The sequence below is a fragment of the Apis florea genome, unplaced genomic scaffold, assembly GCF_048593485.1.
Source record: "Apis florea isolate Af1SG1 unplaced genomic scaffold, ASM4859348v1 contig_3798_pilon, whole genome shotgun sequence".
NCBI classification, from domain to species: domain Eukaryota; kingdom Metazoa; phylum Arthropoda; class Insecta; order Hymenoptera; family Apidae; genus Apis; species Apis florea.
In genome coordinates, this window is record NW_028256860.1 from 1,298,101 (window position 1) to 1,311,848 (window position 13,748).

At 32.8% G+C, this 13,748-nt stretch overlaps 1 protein-coding gene across 4 annotated transcripts in view; it reads left to right on the plus strand.

Moving 5' to 3' along the window:
* Positions 1-13,748, plus strand: part of LOC100872588 (uncharacterized) — a 607,316-nt gene that overhangs the window by 190,546 nt on the left and 403,022 nt on the right. The window lies entirely within an intron of this gene.

Consider the following 13,748-nt stretch of genomic DNA (forward strand, 5'->3'; position numbering starts at 1 on the left):
CATTTTTTTTATTCAATCCAAAAGAAAAACAATTAATATCCTATGAATCAAGAATAAATATGTAATTAAAGATCGAATGAAACTATAAAAATTAAATATGAAATAGTTATAATTTTATGACTATTATATTTTCTTAGGAAAATTGTTGTTAAATATATTAACTGAAACTTTTATTCCATGTTTTTATATAAATATTTATTTTCTTGAAAATAGAAAACAACTCTAAATAAACAAGAATTAAGAACATTTATTGTGAAAAAGATAAAATTATGCAAATTTTCTGGAAATCTTGATAAGATAAACCTGAAGTTGAAAGCTTGAACTATTTGATAAAGTTTCATAAAGAAACTTTGAAATTTGATAAAAAATATATTCTTAAGTGATCTATTGTAAAGTGTGGTCCACTTTTAAAAAAGCAAAATCCTTAAATAATACCAATTCAAAAAATATTTATAATTTTTATACTTAAAATTATTTATTGAAAACTTTATGATATTCCAGAACTTCTATTAATCGAATATTATAATAATTATTAAAATTGAACAGTTACAACAGTCTTAAAATATTAATGTACGAAATTAATAATTGAAACAGGAAAGATATAATCTCAAACTTAAATTAAGTTTAAAAAGAATGGATAACTTTTGTGGAAAACAATTTCAAAAATTTATTTTCGAATTTATAATAAAAAATACGATATTTCGAACATACCTTTCGTTCGATATATTACGAAAGTCAATTAAGGAGGCGATTCTCTGTCAAACAATTTATCCATTCCACGGAATAATTCTAATCTAATAACACTTAACACACGTTCAGTATCTTTTTGATCACGAGTATATGGGGATGATAACAGGAATAATGATAATATCGTGAACAATAATGCTTGAATAGGAACGGCATTAGCAACGCGTCAAGAGCATTAATTGCAAATCATTTGTCGACAGTTCATGGATGTTGCTTTAAAGCGGGGCATATTAAATCAGAAGCTTCGTTAATTATATCTTTTACCGGGACGTATTGTTTTCGACCGGGATAACGTTACCTCGTTGCATTATTTCTATACAAATTGACGTAACGATGCTTTTGTCCATCGGACAGCCAGGTGATTGACAGTCGGTCGAAATGTTAATAAACGCGTACAATGTGTGTAACAATGATTATGTACGTTGACTCGATAATAGAAAATTACTGGCTAAATTATTGTACATTTGTGGATCGATGAAAAAGAATTGATTTATTGCATGCGTTTTCGTCTTCTTTTAACGAGATGCAAAAGATCGATTTTTTTTTTTTCTTTTATTTTGTTTGCTATATAGGAAAGGATAGTGTTAAGAAGCGTTTAGATGTGTATACATGTATATGCACATTTTCAAAGGTCTTAATATTATTAAGGATGTATGTAAAAATGATTAATATATATTAATATTATATTGAACATGTTCGATATTCAATAATAAGGAAAACTTAAATTGCTTATAATTTAATAAATAAGCGTTAACATTTTTTGTATATCAATTTTTGTGTTTGATCTTTTAAAATTGATCCTTTAAAGCTATTCCATGAATATATTAACATCTCGTATATCGATCGATTTTCAACCTTCCATTATAATAGCTCGTTTATAAGTTGTTACTTGTGATTTTTATATTTATAACAATATACAATATTTGTAATAAATATCAAACAATAATTCATCTATCAATTAACAAAAAGTCGCTAATAATTAACTACTCTTCCTAATTAAAATGTTTTATCTGAATCTGAAGTTTTATCGTTCTTTTTTTGTATTATTTATTCTTAGAATAAATAAATGAAATTGTTTTTAGACTTTTAAAAAAAAGTTTTAATTTTACATAAAAAATGCAACTTTAAGTATTGCATATTTTGAAAAATAATAAACAGGTTGTTTAATTTTAAGATTAGAAAAAAAAATCTTTTCACTAAGAGAAATTATATATATGATAATAAAATAAAAGTTACTGTTACAAATACTGTATGCATATATTTATAGTTAGCAAATAATTATGTTTTATAATTATTTTTATTATAAAGATTCATTATTTATGACAAATTGAATCACGAATTTGATTTTAAGAAAAAAATATGAAACAATTAATTATTATCAACTTTTTTCTCAACTTTTTCCATTAGAATCATAAATACATATATGCTTATTATAAAATTATTATATTCAATAACAGAATTGTAATATATTCAGAAATATGGATTGATTAATAAATTAATTTGAAAAATATTATAACAAAATTATGTATTAACATTATATTTATAAATATGTATCATTTAATTTTTGATTTACCTTTTAGACAGACTAATGTCTAATGATCTAATGATCTCTGATATGCGTAATAGCTGTTGATGATATCATCGATTTTTTACATTTATTGTTTCGAAATGCAAAAGCAAGATAAAATTGAATTCATGGATTAACATATTTCAAGGTTTTATGATAAATTTGTTTGTGAAACAGGATCGTTCAATAGCAGAGAGAGTAACTTTAAATAATTAGCGATGTATCAATACGTGTTATTAATTATATCGAAGCTTACAATTGTGTAGACCAATAATGAACGTTATCAAATATGTGAAATTATCGTCTCTGAAAATTTGATTAGTAAATTATCAAATATTTGGTATTAAATTCGTTGTTTTATCATTTTTAATGTTTCTATAAATTTATATTAAATTGCCTAACATTGTGTGCATGCATTGTATAATTTTTATATTAGTCTCATTTCACTTTATTGTATTTCTAAATTTTACAGATATTTCTTCTAATTATCATTAAATTAGCCAAAAAAATTTTTTTTTCTTTCTTTGCAATTTGTACGAATAATTTCTTGCACTAAATCTTATTATAGCTACTATTCGTGCAATTTTATCTAAACTGATAAAAAAATTATTCAGAAGAGACATTATAAATCGAAATTAATATTAGCAACATTTATTTAACAAATTATTTCAATTTTTTAATAAATTTGTATATTTTCTTTTATCCAACATTTTCACATCTCTTTGCGAAATTGATTTTCTATCTAAATTTAAAAATTACGATTTTTTTCTCAAATGTTCATATTCATTAAGTTATAAACAAGTTTGAAGTTTGCATTAAATCAAAGCTCAAATAGAACGAGACAGCTCTGTTTCCATTCCACTCTCTGTTCTTTTCTCGCTTCTAGAATCGAAAGATCTGGCACAAACGTATTAATAACCTGTGTGTCGTACATCTATCGAATGAATTTAAATTGAAATTAAATTAAAAAAAAAAAAAAAGAAACCAACAAATAAAATTTCACCCTTAAAAACCCTATCCAACGCCTTAACCGAGAATATCGAGAAAAATTTCACACCCCTATTATCCTTTGTCCAACCTCTCTCGGATTGAATTTCCAACAGAGAATCAGAGGAATAACGAGACAAAGATTAACGAATCTCGATCCATCATAAACGATAAAAAATTCATCGATTTTAAATGCATCAAATGTATCAAACTCCGAAATTACATCATGACCGATGATTTCCCCTTTTTCTCTCCCTCTCTATGAAACGCATCTCGTTCGTCCAATCCGGCAAAACGAGAAATAGTCCCCGCTCCCCTAGCCCTCATCCTCCCCCATTCGATCCGCAAACCGAGGTGATCGTAATGGCTGGCGAAGCGACGAGCAAATTTGTCGCGTGACAACGTGGCCACGTTCCGTCCCCGGTTCGGTTCGCTTCGATTCTTTCAACATTCGTGTCGATCGAACAAGACACGAAGGGAGGGGGAGAGAGGGAGAGAGGGGGGAGGGGAGGTGGTGCACGTAACTCCGCGTGGGTGGAAAACCAATGTTTACCGGACGGAGAAATTAAACTGAAGCTTGTGTCAATATCGTTGCCGGCTTTCGCCGGTGTTTCCGGCCTGTTCGCACCTGTGTCACCTTTTTCCATCCCGCCGCGCGTAATCGTTTCGGCCAATCCTCGCGGAAAAATTATTCCCTCGTTCGTCTAAATTTGTTCAATTCCTCCCCCACCAAGGATTTTTAATTCCATCTTTAACCGCGCTTCGATTTCCCTTCCCTTCCCTTTCTTTTCTTTTCCTCTCTACCCTTTTTTCCCCACTTTCATGCTTATTTATAGGATATTTTTTAAAGTTATTTTTTAAAATCCTCGTGATTTTATCTATCGTTTCGAAGAGAAGAGAGTTTTGCGTATCGATTGTTCGAGGATATTTTTTTTTTTTTTTATGGATTTAATGTAACGTGTGCGTTACTCTTTTGGTGTTTCATCGATTAATGAAAATTTAAATAATGATTAAAAAATGGTTGACGAAGTAATAATTATTTTTGTGATTCTAAAATTTTTTTACGATTAATATTTTTGTATAATTTGTTAATACACATAATATATGCGTTCGAATAATTATTTAATATTGTTATATAATATATAGTAACTAAAATATTTGGAAAAAGAGGTAATATTGTTTAATAATATATTCAGTAAATTTTTTTCTTCTTTTAATTCGAAACATAAATGTTTGTAAATATTGGAAATAAAATTTTTTATTATATAGATTTTTTCTTTTTAATTACATATACAAAATACAATCAATTGATCATCTTTTCATTCTACAAAATATATAGTCAGTTCTTATATTGCTTAGAAGGAAATTGAATAATTCTAGGAATTTTAATTTTAATGAGAAAATTTGAAATTCGTGTTTGAATAATGTTGTATAATAAAATTAATGCAATTTTTTTGATAGAAAATTTCTTTAACTCTCAAATGCTTTCAATACTTTTCCATCTTTTCGTTTGAAAGTATTTTTTGAGTATAATTAAAAAAAAGAATCAAAACCAATATTCTTTAAAAAAATATAAAGAAATATTAACTTTATAAGATAAATAATAATAAAATTCTTATATCAAATTTATATCAAAAATATAAAATATCCTAATATTTTTTTAATACAAGTACAATCCAAGTTGTTTCATTTAATCAGATACAATCAAATATCTTATTATCGTTTTAGGAGAAAGATATCATATTGTTCAAACAAATGTTTTATAGTTTTAATAATAGAAGAGATTTTAAGACGTTAAATTGATTATTTTTTTAAATGAAAAATTCTAAAAATGTACAATTTTGAATTAAAAAATTAAATTTATTTTGTGCATTTTTTAAAACTTCAAATTATACGAAAGACAAGAAACACACAAAGCAATATTCTCTTCTTCATACTCTCTTTATCTTTATTAAGCTTCAAAAGATAAATATATTACTGAAACCAATGATTTTTTGATATAAATAGATTAACCTTTCAATAAAAATTCCTAGAAATCGTATCATTGAAAATTTTGTAGTTTCATTTCCTCCTCCAAAATTCGATTCCTTTTTGAAGGAATCTTGTGCTACCACTATATGCTTCACATACATCCAAATTTATATTAAATACAAAATTTTCATTGATTTCGATAATCCAATTCATTACTAGTCAAGTTGTTCTACTGACATTTAATTTAATTTACACCAAACACTTTATAACACTTCACTAACTACTTCATAAATCACAGATACAATTCTCGATCACCGTTTTACAGTACACCAATCACTTTGGCGATTCTGTGAATAGAATCCATATATCCAGAGAAAAGGAAAGCACGAATAGAAATGATAGGTGCGGTTAATGGAACAAGGAAAAAATGATGGAAAGGTCAAACCCGACTGCTTCCATTTCATAGCGGTTAAAGAAGTCCATTGAAGAGGACATTTCCATGCGCGTGCATTCACATCCCGATTGACGATTTTCGTTCCGATCCGGGGTCACAAGACGTTCCTATCTCTCGGACTTTTCGGCCGCCTCTCCTCGTTTCTTTCCGCCCATTTCCATCCGAGCTTTTCCGATTATCGGTGACCCACCACCTTTGTACGCGTCCAACGATCGTGGCACAATGGCCGCCACAATGCCAACTGCACCGACCCGTAAAACCATAGACTTTTCCTCCATAGAGATGTGAAACGAGCTGACTTACGTATGCACGGTTGAACGTGTGCACGTACTATTTAATCCGACGATTTCATGGGATTTAAGTAAACGGAAACGTGATTGAGGAATAAGATTGTTTTTGTTTCATCTGATGATGAGAGTATAAGTTATTAACATAACTTGCCTTTTTATTAAATTTAACGAAACTGGGTGAATATTTGAAGAACATAAAATATAAATCATAATGAAGGTACTGAAGGTATAAAATTAATTATACCTTTATTAATATAAATATTAATCTATTAGTTTGTCTATAAATTAAATTACGTGAAAAAAAGAATCCTGAAATAATCTCGATCCAGAAGAAATTATTATTTATATAACCACCGATCGATCTTAATTTTAATAAAGTTATTATTCTTATAATTAATAATTCTATACGAACAATTGACGAAATAGCAATAATTGATTTTATATCATATGTTGACATAAATGTGTTAATTTTAAAACTAAAACTCCAAATGAATTAATAACAAAAAATCAATTACAAATTTAATTTTAATATAAATGAAACTAAAATTATTGATCCATGACAAGGAGCTTCAACACGAGCTTTCAATAATCAATCATGAAATATACATAAAGGAATTTTTACTAAAAATGACATTAATGAATAAATAATAATATAAATCTAAATTTATAAATTCCGTCAATAAAAATATTAATCTACATTCAATTCAATAAATATAATATATAATATATAATATTTTTTGTAAGAAGATTGTTTCTAAATATTAATATTTAGAATATTAGGATTAGATTATGAGAATTCGAAAATTTTTGAATCTTCAAGTTTATTGCGGATTCGCTCGTGAAAAGAAATTTTCAATGTGTGAACTTTTTTTATTTGTTTCATGATGTAAAAATATCTTTCAAAAAAAAAAAAAAAACTCGAGCTGAAACGGATTATTTATACGAATTTTTATTTAAACGAAGTTAAAAATAACAATTTGAAATATCGACAATATTTCATCATAGATAGAAAATTGTGCTTTTCACTGTAAAAATCGAATACGAAAAGAAAGTTCTTTTAATGATTTCTATTATATTCTTAAATAATATCGAGTAGACATAATTGTACGAATTTCACCAAGATAATGCTATACAATATCCAGAGAATAGAATAATCAATTTCTTTTCTCAAAAATAAATGTCAATTTTGTCAACGTTTCGAAGAAACTTTTTCATCGTTGGAACGTTTCTAACAATAAATACATTTTTAAAATTCAAACATCTCTCGTACGCGCAACTTCGTCAATTTCTCTTTTCCTTACATCAGAAAGAAAACATGAAACACCTCGATTTCAATTGATCGACCGACAGGCTGTTCACGTTGAAACAAAAACAGAAGGAGAAAAATTGAAGTCGAAATCAAAGTTGTTGCTCCCGTTCAGTGACGTTTTCAATTCATTATACGGTTAGAGGAAGAGCGAACGCGTGAGAAAGAACACGATTAACGGGAAGGAATAAATTTGTCCGTTTAACGAATCGAACGAAGAAGAAACGGCTCGCCGCTTTTCAATTCCCCCCCCGGCCACACAAAGCCGCGGAATTGGTGACGAATTACGTTTCGAATATTCGTTTCACGCTCGTTTTTCCCGCCGCCGTTCTCTCTCTTTCCACACACACACACACACACACACAAGCGCGTAAACTGACGCGAACAGGATAGAATGAGAGAAGAAGAGATTCGACGATCGAACGATAAAAATGCGTGTATAAAGCGACTCTCAGTCATCGCAGTTTAAGAAAAAAGATCCATTATCATAATGATGATATTTATAGAATTCTTGTCGATGGAGAAAAGAGTTTTAAAATAGTTTCAAATAACAGTTAATATTAAGAAATTTAATGATAATTTATCGTGTTGTAAATAATACATAAGTAACGAAAAAGGTTAAAGAATATATTTGTTATATTTGCGCTCTAGTGCCTTATCTGTATCAAAATAGTGCAATATTTCTTATTCAAACGATTACAAATGGCGGACTTTTCTTTAATTTACAACAAATATCGAATTCAGTTCAAACTTTGTGTAATTTTGATTACTTGTATATTCAGCTTTTCTTTTACACGAATATAACATCCATTTTGGATCTCGTCACAAAAATATCCGGCAAAAGTGATTCAATTGTACTAAATAGACAATGCAACGCGAGATATTTTTGTCATTGATATGACAGGGATACAAATGGTTTTATCTTAAGGGGTCATCAAGCGTTGAACAAAGAAATACGTGAAGAAAACGAATATAGATAATTTAAAATAACGAAGAATCGACATTTCGATGAATTACATTTGAAAAATTATCTTGTTTCTATTAAATAAAGATATTTCTCTCGAATTTATTGAAACGGTAGTTTTTTAATAAATTCCTTTTTAAATTTTTTCCTTATTTTCTTCGAGATATTGCGAAATTCACCAATAATTTCTTCTCACATCAACGAATGATATTTTATAAAAAAATAATTAAATTTAGATTAAATTTTTATTATTAGATGGTTTAATAAAGTTACTTATTATTAATTTGTAAATGTTTGATTTGTATAATTTGCATAAAAAAATTGTAATTCAAAAATTACAGACAATTCAATCGTTTAATCCGTCAACATTCGTGATACAAAACTCTGCTTCACAAATAAATTCACATTAAATTATCTTGAACATGTTTTTCAGAAAGTACTTGTTTTTCAGGAACATCTCTCTCCTATCTTTTCATTTAAATTTTATATCACGTGTAAGTAGTTGGGAATAATAATTCCGTGTAATTCCGATTATTGATTTTTCGAGAAAAACAAGTTTTTGCGAATGTCCTCGAATCAGATAAATACGAACAACGTTATTCACTTATTCAATATTTTCCCGAACCACGTTATTTCTTTCGAAAAAATCCAAAATCCAAAATCGTATCGATCCTCTTACCTCCCATTTCACACCAATCTAATCAAATCATCCCCAAAAACCGTTTCCAATCCCATCGACTCTCACAGCCTCCGTCTTCTTCCAACCGATTTAAGCAAAAAATCCCCGCTCAAACAAACTCTGCCCTTTCCCTCCATTCACGAAAATCCTTGGCCGGCGTGTTTTGCATCGCGGAAAAATTTCGATCGCCGCCACGGGATCCATCGGCGCAGCCGGTGTCAGCCGCGTACGCGCCGCTCCTCTCTCGGTAGTACGCGTAGTACGTGGCGGAGAGAGCGTGCTGGCGGTTGAATATAGCGTCGCGGATGGGTCGATAACGCGCAACTCTCTCGCGGAGTCGGCGATGCCACGCTGTACCGCTCCTAAGCCGAGCTTTCCTCTCATTCCGTCGTAAGCCCGCACTCTGGCACATCCATCCGCCACCTGCACCGACCTCCGCCGCTCTGCCCGCCGCCACCATCGCCTCCGCTATTATCGCCACCGGCGCGCGATACTCGGCCACCAACCTGTCATCTCCCGCGTCACACGCACTTGGCCGGGACGAATCGTCGAATCGTCGTGCCAAAAGGTGGCAACAAGGTGCCAGTTTGTATCAGTGATCCGAGCTAAGTGAACCGGTGCATCCATGCTTTCCCTCCTCCTCCTCCTCCTCCTCCTTCTTCCTCCTCCTCTTCTTCTTCTCGTTTAAGTGGAAATATAATAAAAAGGTGGTGGTGGAAGGTAGTGAAGGAAAGGGATGGAATAGCGCGTCCAGGGATTCAGGAGTTGTTCCAGGATAGATGATCGGTGTTCTGCCGCGGTAGACGCGTGCCTCGCGAGACCGCCGCCAGGTTGTTGATTAACAGGTTGTTGCCGCAGCCCTCTTTGTCTTTCGCCGCGTGTCGAGGATGTTTTCTCGTCGGTTGGCTGTGTCTCGAGCTGTCCGAATTCTCGAAGCGCGCGCGTGAACGGCTGGCTCTCGGTCGGATCCCTCCGTCCCTGTGTTGGACCAACAGCGGATCGACGAGTCGTGCGTGTGATCGCGTATGTGTCGCTCGACGAATCAGTGCCGTGCACGGGTCGAAGCGTATTTTCGAGGCGTCCTAGCCGATGAACGGATTGATGGGAGGATGAGAAGTCAGCCAGGGGATCATGAACGAGCGGAGCAACGCGGCGCGGTGAAAGTGATCGACGCGATGCCAGTGATTTGAGAGAGAAGATTGGATAGATTCGCGAGTGTGGTCCAGTGTCGTGATGTATCAGCAGAGGTGACGAGTATAGAATATATAATCCGTGATCCGTCTACGATGTTATGGTGTTCGACTCGCGGGAAGAGGAAGGCTGCCAGTCCGATCGACTGGTTCCGGACATCGACTCGAAACCGATCTCGAGCGTTCACCACGATGCAGGGGGTTGCCAAGTCGACGCGTGGCTGGTAGACTCGAGAAGTGCGTTCCTAGTCTAAGAAGTGTGAATTGTTCGATCGGTTTCAACGGGAAAAAGTGGAATCTCGTCGTTCCCGCCCCAGGGAATCCGTGCTCCACGAATGTTCCAGCCGGCGCACGGTCGAGGCGGCTCGGTTTGCTCACGAGTGATCGCGTTAACGGTCGAGCGGCAATTAAAGACGCCGCCGCGTCCGCCAGCTGCGTGTGCCGGTCCAACAGATGCTCCCCCGGCTGGAAGATTCCGGGTCCACGATCGTGTTGTTGTTCCAGCGTGTAACCGCGCCGCTAACGATAACGAGTGTCATTTGCGAGCAGGCTGATCGTGCGATCATTGTCGTCCTGTCGTAGTTTGTGGCGCAGTTAAATCACCAAGCCGCGAAACATTAGTGCCCCACGGGAAAATGAGGAGATCCTGTTCGTTCTCCATCTCAAGGTAGGATATCTTCCTTCTTTTTTTTCTTCATCTTCTTGCAACCCGGTTCACAGGGGTCGAATGATGATAAATCTCCCCCTTTTGGGCGCCGATCTATCCATCGCGTGGCCCCCTCGCGTGAATTTTAACGGGACAGGGGGTAATTTGAAGCGCGAGGAGGAACTGTAAGATGACGAAGAAGAGAAGTTTGGCGTAGGTGGATCTTTAGCGAGCTTTAACCGACTGTTTATTGGCGAGTTTATCGCTGATGTGTTCTCGTGCGCGACTTTAAAAGTCGTCGCGTCGCTTTTGTCGATTTATTGTCGGAGGGGTGATGTAATCTGTTTTTCTTTTTCTCGATTTTTCTGGTTTGGTTTCATTTTACGGGAAGAGGGACTGTGAATACTTGCAAACGTAACTCGGTATTCTTATGAGGAGGTGATGAATATTGGTTGCAAATAGGGCAGGATAGGAAAGGTATCGAATAAAAGTGCGTCTTTTCTTTTTTAATAAAAATACATGTTTTTTAAAAGATGGTTAAGTGCACTTCTCTAAAGTGGTTCGTTACAAAATTTCACGCAATTTTGGATAAATCAATATGGATTCATAGTTGATGCAAATAGAATTGTATCCACTTCGTTTCTTGAAAATAGTAATCTTTTTATACAAAAAGAATCCTTCTTTCGTATTTTCATCGTATATTTGAAAAATATTAAAAATACAATACGTTCAATCAAAAAGTGCTTCTTTCTTTTGATTCCTTTTTTCGATTTTCAATCTTTTTCAATCTTCTATTCTCTATTATATATATAAAGAAACCAATACTAAATTTGAAACGTCAATAATGAAATGTTTCCTCGACCTTATTCCCTTAAGAACAATCTTAAAATTCTCATCGTGAAAAATCGATTCATCTTGACACCTACGTATTTTTTTCTTTTTCGAACTTCGAATCCTGTCCGTCAAAGAAGCTAAATATATTCACTTGAACGTGCAATGTGATTAATGCGCGGTGTCGTACTGTTTTGGATGATTTTCTTCTTGTGGAATGCGGATGCCACGAAATATAATATCCACGAGACGAAATTTCTTCTCGTCCTGTAATTAGCTGACACTCGAAACGAAATTCTAACGAAAGTTGGGAAAAAGCTGTATCTCTTTTAACGTGAGATGTTACGAGTTTTGATAATTCGTTTAATTTTCTTTTTCACTTTCTGTGAATCGTTCTTTTATGTTGAAAAAAACATAAAAATCAGTGTTTCACATTTATTAGGATTATTAGGATTATTTGTTCTTTGTGACAGAATACGTAAAGATTGAAGAAGCTGAGAAAGGGAGGAATTCTTGATTGAAAGTGTCAATTCTATTTTTGATATTTTTGATATGATGAGTGAAATAGTTCGTACATATAACCATTAAAACGATTTTTATTTATTTTGTATTTGAAGAAGGAGGGATTATCGTGTCATGGAAGAAGGAAAGACGTAAAAATGTGCGGGCCAGAGATAAAAATAATATCGAATTTTGCGTTTTGAATCTAGTATTAATATAGATATCGTGTCGACCGATCTATGTTATTTTTTTTAGAGGATTTACGTTTAACGATACTGCGTTTTGATTAAAATATAACATTTCACGTGGTTTTTATTTTAGTTTGATTTTAATGTATTGCCAATCGAATGTGTTAAATGTTATAGGCTTTTTTTTTTATTTATTCACGTAGAATATATGCAAGAAATTGTGAAAAAAAATAATATAATGGGGAAATACGATTTTTCTTTTATTGAAAATCAAATTATTTTACAAACAAAAATAGAACGTTCTGTAATTAAAAATGGATACAAATGGATATCGTGTTAAATTATTAATCACGAATTCTATTATACCATTAATAAAATATTATGATAAAAAAAAAATTATGACGATCTACCCATAATTATTAATTCGTCCTATTCACTCTCATGATGACCGATATGTTAATACAGTTCTTTAATTAACAACTCGGAATAATAATAAAAATTCTCATTAATAAATTCTACAAAACTTTATTATTATTATTATTATTGAATCCACGTATTTACCTTTACATAAATACAACTTCGACAATATTTCTGATAATCGAGTACAACATACTCGTTAAATTTCACAGATATTCATCTCGATAAAATCTCATGATTTTTCCAATTCCAATTCCAATCTCGCTCTAACTATTAAAAAAAAAAAAAAAAAAAAAAAAGAAGGAAAGAGAAAAGGAGGAAAAGACGAAAACACAATCGTATCTTCCATTCACGTTACATCACAAAATAAAGGAACCAGGAAGCTCGGATTCTCGTTAAACGATCCAACTTTTATCGTCGTTCCTTTTTTAACCCGAACGGCGAAAAAGCTGTAAATCGTTCCGTTTACTCGACTCTGCTTTTACGACCTACATTTTCGTTCGAGGAGCGCAGAGGGTGCTCACGGGGTTGCTGTCGAGGAAACGAGGCGAAATCTGTAACGCTCGGCCCTAGTATTCGCGAAGGCTGTAGGTAATTTGGTCGGTAAACGACAAGAATCGACCCACGTTTTGACCAAACGAACGATACACGACGATTCTCTCGGAAAGCGATGTTGCCACATCATCCATGTTTGAATCATCTCAAGACAAGACTTTGATTTTTTTTTTTCGATAATACTCGTGAGAAACGAAACGGATTGCATTTTTCTCGTTTATGAAACGAACAATTTTCGTTGTTACATTAATTATCCTTCTTTAATTGTCTTTCATTTTCAGAAAATTAGAATATCTAACACACTTGTTGCCATTATGTTGACCTAGCATGTGAATACATAGAATTCAAAAGAAATAATTTGGCGGCTAATTTAATATCACATGTTGACAAGAAATGAAAAAAATTATTTCTGGAATTCAGAGAGAATCAAAGAGCCTGTACGTAATTCGTCTATG